The 12,894-nt window shown below is 39.8% G+C and overlaps 1 long non-coding RNA gene across 6 annotated transcripts in view; it reads left to right on the top strand.

Annotated features, from left to right (window-relative positions):
• LOC123522526 overlaps positions 1-9,511 on the top strand; it is a 14,269-nt gene extending 4,758 nt beyond the window's left edge. Inside the window, exons 3-9 of one of the 6 annotated variants that reach the window (XR_006680789.1) lie at positions 208-255; positions 3,504-3,783; positions 4,725-4,874; positions 5,753-5,786; positions 6,896-6,959; positions 7,693-7,910; positions 9,407-9,511. This is a non-coding gene — a long non-coding RNA (uncharacterized LOC123522526). Of the gene's footprint in view, positions 1-207; positions 256-3,503; positions 3,784-4,724; positions 5,787-6,895; positions 6,960-7,692; positions 7,911-9,406 lie in introns of all 6 variants that reach the window. The other 5 variants (XR_006680787.1, XR_006680786.1, XR_006680785.1 and 2 more) reach the window with 5 other exon arrangements.
• Positions 9,512-12,894: the final 3,383 nt, after the last annotated feature.

The following is a 12,894-nucleotide window of genomic DNA, read 5'->3' as shown; positions in this document are numbered from 1 at the left end:
AACAATTGATCCATTTAGAAGGCTTTGTTATATTAATTAAAATAAAAATGCCTCTTTTAATATAAAAACAATAAATGTCTAGAAAAGAACGATGGCAACATATGTACAAATATGTCTGATACAATTGATGATTGGATTATAATAAAAGTTGTAAGAGCCTCCAATAAAATGATCTTTTAATTTTAAAAAATATATGCTTTTTTGTAGATTACCCTCAAGCCTCTTACAGAACAAGAAGAATTTTTAATATTACAGGTAAACTTGTACATAATTTTAGAAAAGCAAAGTGGAGTCTGCAGATTTTATGCCTGCTCAATTTTTGGCTTATTGTGTGGGAGTTTGGGGTTTTCGGTTTTGCTTATAGTATAACTTTATTGTGCTTATTATGCATTTAAGAACAATTGTGAACTTTTAAATGTAGGTACTATTTGAATTGGAAATAGTATTTTGTAAATAAATTTCAAAGACAAAAGTAAACAAAACTAGACTACAGAAAAGTGGGTGAAGGGAGACGTCGGACAGGGCAAGATATGACAGAATAATAATTTATAAATTATCAAGGGCTCATGAGGGAGGGGCAGCGGGGAGGGAGGGCAAAAATGAGGACCTAATGCCGGGGGCTTAAGTGGAGAGGAAATGTTTTGAGAATGATGAGGGCAATGAATGTACAAATGTGTTTTACACAATTGATGTATGTATGGATTGTGATAAGAGTTGTATGAGCCCCTAATAAAATGATTTTTTTAAAAAGAAAGTAAACAAAACTGTCCACACAAAAGAAAAAAATGGAAAGGAAGAATAAGGAACTCTTAAGAAGAACATTAAAAATACCATTGACAAGGTTAATGCCAGTTGCCACCAAGTCAACCCTCATGTAAGGTGACGCTTTGTGTGTCTGACTGTAACTGTGAGCATAGAGTTTTCCATGCATGATTTTTTCAGAAATGATTCCCAGGCCTTTCTTCCAAGATGCCAGGAGGTGAATTCAACCTCTCAGCAACACAGCACATCAACCACCTGTATCACCCAGGGATGGCATGACAAGTATAAATGTCTTAAATTTCCTAATTCAAAAGGAAGAATCCAGAGAGTAAGATAAACGGCAAAAAGATTTTCCAACCGAACATGTGTAATTCCAAATTAGCTATAGCAATATTAATATTAGACAAATAAGAATTTAACTTGAGAAAAAGCATTAAAAAGGACAAGAGGGATTATTGTAGAATCAGTAATAGTATGCATTAATAAATTAATAGTGTAACAATCTATAAAATTATATATTAATTGCTTTTAAAAAGTAATTTAATACAAAAAACAAAATATCCCCAAAATGCACGTTTGCAATTTAGGAGCTATACTAAGGAAAAAATACCTCCTGTCAGTAGGTTAAGAAAAAAAAATGCTAACTTTAGTAGCTACTTTTAAAAGTCTTTGGAAAATTTAATATCTCTTTCTGATAAAATAGTAAAAATAAGAAAAATTTTTGTTCAATGTAATAATAAATATTTAAATCTATTAGTCAACATTAAAATTAATGTAAACATTGGTAGTAATAAATATATGTGTTTAAAAATAGAAGGGGAGTGGAGATGGAATTTGGTATACTGTAATAGTTTCACTCTAATAATGCTACTTAAATTTATTTTGAAAGCCCTGATCAATGCAGTAACATTTACTAAAGAAAGGAGAGCTATACATAGTAACACAAGATGATACAACATGATCATTATGTCCTTCAAGAATATTTTTGTAGCTTGAAAACCTATTTGCTTCAGTAAAAAGACTAATCGGTTAATAAATTAGTAACATTAGAAGTCACATAAATAATATCAATAATATTTCTAAGTACCAGTAAAAAATTACACTTTAAAAAAGTGTGTTATACAAGAGCAACAAACTACAAATAAAGGTCTGTTATTGATTTTAACCAGAAATAGGTGATCTATTCAGAGCCACAAAAATCCTAAGTTAAAAGGCCTATGTTTCTAGGTAAAAATATAAAATAGTTTACATTGTTCACTAAAAGTATAAATTCAATGCAAATGTAATTAAACATTTTTTTTCACATTGTGAGGTGTTCATAAAGGACACTCCTTGATTTTTTTCTGTCTGGAAGAGAAAAGTCCGTTTTGAGAGCGTGTTAAATATTAAAATATATTGTGAAAAATAATAATTAAAACCATTGATAGTGGCCCGCAAGTAGATTAGGAAGGTAAAACATTTGGCTGAAACCAATAACATAGAAACCAAATCCATTTCTGCTGAGTCAAAGTCCAGCTCATTACACCCAAGAGGACCGAGTAGAACTGCTCTGTGTGGTTTTCAAGGCTCTAGGTCTTTCCAGGCCTCTGCCTCTTTCTCCTGCAGCATGTTGGGTGGCCTTGAACCCGCGCTCTTTTGGTTGGCAGCTCCGTGTGCCACCACTGGTGCCACCAGGGCTCCAAAATTTATTGAAGAGCAGAAATATTTCCTAATGGCAGCGGTATGAATCAATGGGGAAATAATTTTTTTTCAATATTTGGGCTGATTGTGCTTGAAAAGCATTGAAAAGACAGGCCAAATCAAGTCATACAGCTGTCATATACACATATTTCCCAAACTCCAACCATAGAGAGTCTAAAGGGATGTCATTTGATAGGCTTAGGATGTTGTAACTAATTGCAAAGTGAAGGATAAAATAGATTTAATTATATTGAAGAACAATAAATTAAACAGTTACCTGGGTACAATTGTTTGAATATGGTAACCTAAAAGGTTAGTATCATCATTATAAAAAGAGCTCCAACTCATAAAACTCCTACTTAGAACTAATACACAACATAAAATTGAATCACATTCCCAGCTACTAAGATTAATTTAGGTCAACTCAACTCCCAAGGACAAGCAAAAAAGCTGCATAAAATCCAGCAAGCATCCGTTTTAAGGCACCAGGGAGCTCCTGAGGGAGGGGAGAGCGAGCACCACAGCCAACAGCCCAGCGAGGAGGGACTTCCAAAAAGGTCTCACCTTCCCCGCCCGCATGTGGGAAGTTGCCATCACTCATCACTGGCGGAAGATAGGAACAGCCCAAAGATCAGGCTGTTGCTTTAAGTTTTCCTACACAATGTCTGGCATTCAATAAAAACATCCAGGCATACCAGCGGCTTAGATTAAAAAATGACTCCAACAGACCGCCAAAGAAAGATAATGACACAAGAGTAACACATTCAGGAATAATATGTTAAATAAACTAGATGAGAAAATTCAGAAGCTAAGATTTTCAGCAGATGCCTGGAAACTAGGATCAAGAATCAAGTGGAAATGAGAGAACTGAAAAATGAACAGAAATGAAAAACTCCGCTGACCAGTTTAAAATCAAATTAGGTACGGGTGAAGAACAGACTTGTACATTGAAAGTCAAGGAAAAACTAAAGTCAGCACAGGTACACTGAGAAATGGTTTCTTCTTACATAACTTAATGGGGAACAGTGACGTGTTATCTTGTGATCTGCTTTATCATAAAGAACAGAGTTTTCTATGTCAATTGCCTCGTGTCTGAAGATGTCCACGGAAACCTTCGCTGGATGGTTTACTGCTGTGGTGGGAATTCCTAAATGGTGCAAATCATTCAAGCAGTCCGCTGCTAGCCAGAGGTTCGGAGGTTCAGTTACACTCAGAAGCATCTCAGAAGACAAGTCTGATTGATCTACTTCCAAAAACTCCGTCATTGAAAACCCAGTTGGCCCGGCCCTCAACTCCACAGCCTGCACTTTGTACTCCAGACTACTGGAAGGAACCTAAATAGTAAGTACCTGACACTTGCCAAATAAGTACAGTCTATCCAAAGTGTCTACTATTATACAGCCGTATTAAAAATAGCACCACCAATACGTTTAGTAACATGGGAACCACTTTTGATACAATGTAAAGAGAACAAAAACTCTAGGAATGATAATGGATCTAAACATATTTTTAAATGATTGAAAGCAAATAGGCCCACAGCCTACGATCAGTTATATTAGGTTCAATAGCACGATGGGTGCTTTTCTTACACGGATCGTTTTCTCAAACTTTTAGTCGTGCATGTTTCTCATATTGAAAATAGGTATCATTTATATATTTAAAGGCAGAAAGCTCATCGGCTCTGGCACAAGAATGCCTGCACCACCACTTTTTGTTGTTCTTGCACTTTTAGAACCTTGATTAGATCATCAGCCACTAGTTTCATCTGCATTGACTGTAGGTTTTGAAAGTGGTGACAGGCACGGAGGTACTCAATGTAGAGAGCTTGTTCGGTGAATCTCCATCCGCATTATGTTTCCTGGATAACAGTACACAGATATCACCGCGTGGGTCGTTCCGGATTCCTTTGGCCCAAACAACGTTGTTGAACCTGGTTGACCCATCTCCTTCATGGCAAACATCCGAGGCTCCTTGAGTGCCGCTTTTCTTTGTGGGTGCCATAGTGCCAGGACCAGGCTAGAAAGGACTCACCAATTATTCGTTATTGTATAGTAAGCAAACAGTTGAATTTCCGGTCCTAAGCTTATCCAGTAAAATAAGGATAATGATAGTATCGACCGCATAGGATGAGTGTGAGGAATACTTATTCTTCTAAGTGTGTGATAGTTGGATGACGAAGCTAAATGATCATTTGCTCCAGCCAGTCCTTGTTCACTCCCGTGAGTAATAAGTTTTGTTTGTGTAGGTGAATCTTAATTTGTCCCTACTATGAATTCCCTAAGACAGGTTTTTCTAGGCACCAACCTGCCATTGGTTGAGAAGGTACTTCTGAACTCTCTAAGAAGCACTGACAGCAATCGAATACCTGATGTGTTTGTTCTTTCTGAGAATCCCCGGCTCCCTGCTGGTGTCCCATCTCCAGTGGAGGGCACGTAAGTGACTGGGACTGCCGTTCAATGCCACTGAAACCATGATTGCATTAATGTCACCAGTAGCAAATCACAGGAAATCTTTATATTTTTTCTAATTTTCACACTTCCCTAGATGCGTGACGTTTTATCATCTCCCACATCTGACAGATAAGTAACAATGGAAAGTCATCTAAGAAATAAGACATTTGTTAGGGAGTGATTTTTCTGATTTCCATACGACAGGGGCCTGATGGTGTGATTTAAAACTTTGTCCACCTGGTATATCCAAGAATTTTGGACACTTTGGTAGAATTTCTTCTTTACTTGACATAGCTCTATTGAAATTGGGAGGGGGTAAAAAGGGAAATACTCTGTTAATATGCTAAGATTGATTGTTAGCTGTCGTGGTATCTAATGAAATGATAAGACTTTGCCTTGACTCCTAGCAATTAGACTGTCAGTACTCTTCACATAAGATATTGCAGGAGCTGAAAGAGGACTGTGTCCAATGATCTTTCATGCAGCACTAAGAATAATCCACTTCTCTGAGACTGCTTGGTTTTTAGGGTTTCTGTTCTTACAGGATTTCTGCTGCAGAGCCCAGGAGTGAATCCTCCTAGGATTCACTCTGCCATTTCATTAATGCTAGATGTCTCATAACTGCCTCTGTCAAGTTTATCTGACATTCATTGGCCTCTGTTAAGTCCATGTGGCATTCATTGGGAATGTCCTTTGGTTAAACTTTCTAACAGTTCTCAGCTTTACAGTGTGGTGAATGTCTAGCAAATTGATTTAGTGTCTTAGTTTTCCATTTTGGTTGAACTGGTATTCCTTTTGGAGTTTGGAGTTATACATGAAGGAATTTCTGGGCTTAACCCTCTCTCCTCCTTTTGTTACAGGATTTACCCCAAATCTTCCACACTCTTCTAATAGGTATGCTTCATAATGACATAATACCACTTACTAAGATAGATTTACTGGCTAAGCTCAGATTGCCAATTCACAACCAGTGATGCTTTGTCAGGTGAAGAACCAGAAAAGAGTAGGGAAATAGTGAACATTCCTTATCTTTTTTGGAAAAATGGACCAAGGGATTCAACTGTCAATGATGAGTCACTAACATGTGAGGGACAATTGTAATAAAAGATAAGCTCAAGATTTTTATTATGCTGTGTACTAATTTCTTACATGAATAAATGCTAAGCAATTTCTTAGTTTCATAGTATAATTGGAGGTGGTTTAATGGATTGATATTTCCACATGTGTTCCAATAGGCATGAGTTTGAGCCCCACTCTTACCTTCAATGCATGAACTTAAACAAGTATCTAAACAGCTCTGGACTTCATTTCGCTTGAAAATGAGGGCAATGTGTCTATTTGACTGGGGGCAAAATGTCTTAACATATGTAAAATCCTTGCCTTATAGCCAGTATTCAAGAAATGCTGGTCCTTTTCAGCTCTATTTATAGAGATAGATAAAAAGAGATTACACACTACTGTGCTTTCATCTTTAAATATATCCTTTATCGATTATCTTCTGAATAAAACTGTTGACTCAGAAAATAGAAATTTTCACATGTCAATCCTTCATTCTTTTGCTCGTTGCTCAACCTTTTTAAAAACAATCTTCTATGAGCTAAGAACTAGATGCTGAAGGCTAAAAAGAGTCAGATAGTAATCCTGTTCTCACGGAGTCTGGAAGGGGAGATTATACCCCCCCCCCAAAACATAATCCATCGACAAAATAAAGTGTTGGTTCATAAACAGAAGAACTGAACTGGGCTTACTAGGAATCACTGAATGAAGGAAGCAGTGTTTGGTTGGGTCCTAAGAAAGGTACAGTTTGGAGAGGAAGGTCATTTTGAAGGAAGAGGACACAAGGAGCAAGCATGAAGTACTAAGTATGCAGGACTGCAAGAAAAGGGCCCAAAGACCGAGCTGTCTAGGTTGGTGTTACCTTGAATGAGGTACTTCCGCCCTCTGGGCTGTGGTTACGTCACCTGTGAAATGTGTGACGTAATCTCTCACTGTTGCTCTTTCAGGGCCCTGAAGAATGTCAGATGACAGTTGGATGTAGAAGCGCTTTGGAAGCTGTGAATGAAAAGGGTCTGTTTCTTTCTCTCCACCCTTCAATCTTAAACTCTGGGGGGCACCTCACAGCCCACGTCCTATTGCTCCCTAACAGGTGTGGGGGGAACCAAGGAGCCTCTGTTGGAGTGAATGAGTCCGTGTGAGAGTGACCAAATGAGTGACGCAAAATGAAGCACAGTATGAACAGCGAGCAGAGCTTTGGAAGCATGAAATAGACCTGGGTTAGGAAGGGACACCAGTGTGAAATGTCCACTAGGTCAGCGGTTATCAAAGTGTTGCCTGTGGACAGACAGCCTCGGTTATTAGGGCTTGAAATCAGTTAAATTGTCCATTCTGATTCATCGTATCTGGAGTGGAAATGCAAATTCTCGGCAGAAGGTAGAACCGGAAAGAACCAGTTCAAAGCCCTGGATGAAGCCAGCAGTTTAGCAGGGACAATGTAGACATAATTAATCTAATCGTGTTTTATTCTCCGCCAGCTTCAATAGCCTTCTTTCCGTCTAAACATTCAAGCCAGTAGTTCTTATTGAAACAAGTGTGCATCAGAACCATTTGGGGAACTTGTTGAAACACAGGCGAGTGGGCCCCGGGAGTGTCTGCATCAGGAAGTCTGGGTCCCCTGGTGTTGCTGAATAATGTCGGTCCAGGAAATGCACTTGGAGACCCTCAGGTTCAAACTATTGCGAGTGTAATTCCCATGTAAAATCTTTCCGAGGAATGCTTCTTGGACCGTGTCCCCTCATTTCAGCAGTGTACCCTGTGATCAAGAACTGACAGGACTGAAAGCTGACGTCCAAGCTGCACCGAAGGCATTGCCCCACGCAAGGTGCAGGGAGTGACACAGTGTCATCGTCTGAGATGTTGCACCAACGGGAGCAGCTCTGAAAGAGCTCACTGGGCTACGCCACAACCTTTGGAAGACACCTCTCTGCCCCAGAACAGATCTCTACCTATGCCCATGTGAAGGTAATCCAGCATAACGCATACATTATTGAGCACTATCATTAATATCACACACAAGTTACCTTATGCCCAAGATACTGCAAACAGGTTTGCAGCAGTATATTGACTGGAAATTGCCAGAAAGCCTAACAGTATTCTAAAAGAGAAACATGGACCAAGGCATATGTTTGCTGATATCAGATGAATCTTAACTGACAAAAGAGAATACAAGAAAGCTGTTTACCTATGTTTCGTGAACTGCACAAAAGGATTTGACCGTATGGAGTATAACAGATCGTGGGTAACATTGTAAAGGATGGGAATTCCCGAACACTGAATTGTACACATGCAGAACCTTTACATAGACCAAAAGGAAGTTGTTTGAACAAAGCAAAAGGGTACAGCGTGGTTTAAAATCAGGAGGTTTGTGCATCAGGGTTGTATCCTTTCGCCATACTTATTCAGTCTAAATCCTGAGCATATAGTTGAAGAAACTGGACTATATAAAGAAGACCATGACATCAGGACTGGGCGGAGACTGCCGTAACAACCTATGATATGTAGCTGACACAGCCCTGGTCACCGAAAGTGAAGATGACTATAAGTGCTTACTGATAAAGTTCACACACCAGAGCCTTCCTATGGCATAGACCTCAACACAAAGAAACAAAATTCCTCATCATTGGACCAATAAGCAACATCGTGTTAAATAAAAGAAAGATCAAAATTGCCAAGGATTTTACGTGGATACATAGCCATTAGAAATTAAACAATGCATGATGGGGCAGATCTGCTGCAAAAAAATTCTGTAAAGGGTCACCTCGAAGATTAAGGAGCACATGATCCAAGCCATAGAATTTTTGATCCACGGTAGAAATAGGACCAAAAAAAATCCAAGCCATCGTATTTTTGATCCACAGTGGCAATAGGTGGAAATGGAAACTATAATGTTCCTTCGAAAAAGGGCTTTGTTGTTGTTAAGGACCATCAAGTTGGCTGCAAACCACCGCACCCCTATGCACAGTCGAAGGAAATACTGGCCAGGCTGGCACTACTCTCACGCTTGTGCCTGTGCGGGAGCCCATGTTTCCAGCCACCGTGTCAGTTGAGCTGAAGGGTCATCCTCTTTTTTTGCTGCCCCTCCACTTTATCAAACATGATGCCCTTCTCCAGGGACTGGCCTCTCTTGACAACCCATCCAGAGTATGTAAGACAAAATTTGGCCATCCTTGCCTGTAAGGTGCACTCTGGCCCTGTTTCTTCCAAGACAGATTTGTTTGTACTTTGGCAGTCTGTGGTACCTTTGATCATCTTCCACAGCACCACAGTTCCAACACAGGGATCCTTCTTCAGTCTTCCTTATTCAGTTTCCAACGTTCACATGCATAGGAGATGATAGAAAATCTTTTGCTTAATAAAACTTGGATTTCAACCCTTTCGTATTTTTGTATAAATTTTTCTAAGACCCCTACTTTGTATATTGGTGGCTGAACATTAACTTTTTCTCTCTTCCTTTACAGTCCTGCTATAAGAATCCTAATTTCTCTACCTGAAGGTGGATATCACCAGTCAATGAAAGAGAAGAATATGTACATGGAACATAGAGAAATATAATCTTAAACTACTGCTTCTATGCTTTTCTGAACCTGGGTCAAGGCTTGATAGCCACATCTCTTTCTTTTTCCCCCCAATACAATGATTTCTTTACTAAAGTAATTCAATATTATTTATTTATCTATATCTGATTTTTTTCTTTCTCCCCAAAATACAATGATTTCTTTATTAAAGTAATCCAATATTATTTATTTATCTATCTCTGATTTAAGTGATTTTTTTTTTCTTAACCAATTACGTCTTTTAAACTTTTGAGAGAAATTAGATCATATACCAGTTTCAACTCATAGTGACTCTATAGGACAGCGGAGCAGTGCCCCATAGGGTATCCAAGACTGTAAGGAATCTTTATGGTATGGCACTGGGAGAAATCAGTCCATACCACCACAGAGGTGCCTTGGAAGACAGACCTGGTGATCTGCGCCCCAAAGGTCACAGCCCTGAAAACCGGGGGGAGCAACTGTATTCTGCATCCCCGGGGACCTCAGGAATCAGAACCCCCTGGCTGACAGCTCCTAGTGGCAGCAGCAGAGGCCCTTCATAGCAATGCTTCTCCAACGGCATTTTAGGGTTGCACCCCCAGGGCTCTTGTGAAAATACAGCTGCTTCTCCATTCGTTTGGGGCCAGTTGCTGTGGGTTGTGCAAGTGGTTAAGCACTCAAGTAAGAGACCAGAGATCCACTTTTCGGACTCACCCAGAGGTGAGAAGGCAGGCAGGCTGATGGTCTGCTTCTGATAGATCTCAGCCTGGAATCCCAATGGAGGAATTCTATGTTGTACACAAGGAGGCAGAGGTGACTCGGTATTAAAGAACAATCACAGGCTTCAGGTAAGGCCCAGGTATTCTGAATTTCTAACAAGTTTCCGGTGAGGCCAAGCTGATGGTCTTGGCATAATAGGAATTTGGGGTCTTTCTTAGGCTCCTCTTATCCTCCTCTGTACAGGCAACCTAAGGTAAGTGTCTTCTGGTCTGAGACTTACAAGACAGGAAATGTCTGATGCCTCTGTAAGATCAGAAATAAAAGCAGCCAGTTGAACAGCTTCATCAACCTGCGACGTGATTACACACATTGAGATGGAACGAAGGATGGACCGCTCAGACGCTCCCTGGTTATACTGAAGTTTAATCTTAAGCCTCAAATAAAAGTCATTGTATCTCGTCATAACCTTACACTGGAGAGGAAACATTCAGCATATTCCATTAAGCAGGATTTAAAGCTCTCAGCATTACTGAATTGTACAGTGATAATTTACATGAATCTGTTCCCTTCTTCAAAAGTAGCAATTTGTTAAGACTTCCTGGAAAATAATCCACCAATTTTTTCACTACGTGTCGTTACTCTGCGTAAAGCTCTTTTTAAAATGTCAGACTTTCCATGGGCTGAGTTGACAGTGTGCCCCCAACAGTGCAGTTCTGACATGGCAGCAATTGGGAGGCTGGCACCGATCCAGGCAGTGCTCCGTTCCCAGGTCCATTGGAGCATGTTGCTATGAGTTGGTACCATCTCTGGCCCCTGATGTATAAATAAATAGGAAGGATGTAAGATAGAAAGGCAGATAAATCACTTGCATCATATGGAGAATCCATGCTGGTCAACAAAACACCATGCATCTAAGAACGTCAAACATCGTAAGAAGAGACAAGTGCTGTGTGTGGACTTGTGTCTTTTTACCCCACGTTGTTGAAAGCATCCAAGAAGTAGCATATATTTACAGAGCCACTCTGCAGCACGTAAACTCTGGTGCGTGCGTGTATTTTAGAAATGTGAGTCTTCTCAGTGGTCTGGTAAGCCCTGGTAATCTTATACATGCTTTATAAATACTGATGTATCAGACCTGTGTAGACCTGACTCTGCTAATCAATTATTTTACTCAGTATTTCTTTGTTTTAAAAGCAGCATTGGTTGTCTTATCGATACCTGTTATCCAGTATACAATAAAGATAGAGTCTTACAAATAATCAAGCAGGACCTCATATCGAGAGCCTGCATCCACGTCATAGCTATTGCCTGTGTACCACTAGCTATTCCTTGCATTCTGGCCACTGTCAACGAGACTGCTTATGCATCTTTGGCTTTCTCGATGTGTCTTCAGGGACAAATAAAGCATGCACACACAGATACACCCGTCATCAAGTCGATTTGAACTCATCGCAACACTCTAAGATAGGTAGAATGGCGCATGGGGGTTCAAAGCTGCAAATCTTCATGGAAGCCAACTACCTCCTCAGTCTTCTCCAGAGCAGCTGGTGGATTCAATCCACTGACCTCTTGGTTAGCAACTTAGTATTTAATCACTGTTCCCCCAGGGCTCCGTTCTTTTTTTTCTCGATGCCCATTCCATCTCCCCTGAAGAATGCAGTAGGAACTTAGGAGAGAGACTTGTAGAGACTGAGTCACCCATGGTGGATGCAGAATGAAGTAGCGGGAATGTAGGTTCATTTCACCCTCTGCCTTTCTTATCTTTGAAGAGGATTTTTTCTCGTAGCCTAATCAATTGTTTGAAAGTATCATTGCCCTTTGTTTTTCAGATTTCAACCTAAAGACGTGTCGGTGCCTATGCCAGCTATTTGTTTCTGCGAGTACTTGTGTTCATTTTTCTCTTGAAATAAATGTTCATATTGGAAAATTATTAAATCACCATCTTAATGTTTTACGTAAGTTAGACGTGGGCACATTAGCAAGAAAGACTTGTGTCTCAAAAAGGGAAGAACAGTTCAAGAAACCAAATTTGAAGGCCCGGTAGAGCTGTCGTATTGATGTGTGGGTACTTCCCTTTTTTCTTGGCCCCACTAATCTCTTTTTAATTTCAATTGTATTTCTTTATCCTGTGATATTCTGGCATCTGAAATTTACAGGTGAAGTCTCAAATTTCTTGTGCAAACCTGAGTGTACAAGTAAATGCCAATAAATAAAGAATGAACACATTTCAACTGGCAAGCATCCTTATTTATTTCAAGTAAGGTCATCCTTGAATGAAGATCCCTTGTGGTGTAGTGGTGAGATGCTCAGCTACAAGGTCAGCGGTTTAAACCTGTGTAGCAGTCTGCTCCTTGAAAGATCACAACCTTGGAAACCCTGTGCAGGCGGCTCTACTCTGTCCTTCAGGGCCCCATGAGTTGGAAGCAACTCCACGGTCCGTATCATCCATCAACGACTATCCCTTGATTATTGATTTGTGCGCACATGCATGTTATGTTGGCTGCGACTCACTTGTCTAAAACAACTGACAAGTCTCAAAACTGTAAAACGTTATCTTTCCTACCAATACACTCATACTCCTAAAGATTACAGGAAAAATTACTTTCAAAATCCATTGTTCTTGAAATGAGGTTTAGAAATAAGAGCCTAATTTTAAAATTGTACCACCGTTCTTAGCCACAGCCGCCATGTTT

This window comes from Echinops telfairi, unplaced genomic scaffold, assembly GCF_000313985.2.
Source record: "Echinops telfairi isolate 266 unplaced genomic scaffold, ASM31398v2 ScPeMD7_7420;HRSCAF=8458, whole genome shotgun sequence".
NCBI lineage: Eukaryota > Metazoa > Chordata > Mammalia > Afrosoricida > Tenrecidae > Echinops > Echinops telfairi.
The sequence above is the reverse complement of the archived record's forward strand: the minus strand, read 5'-3'. Positions and strand labels throughout refer to the sequence as shown.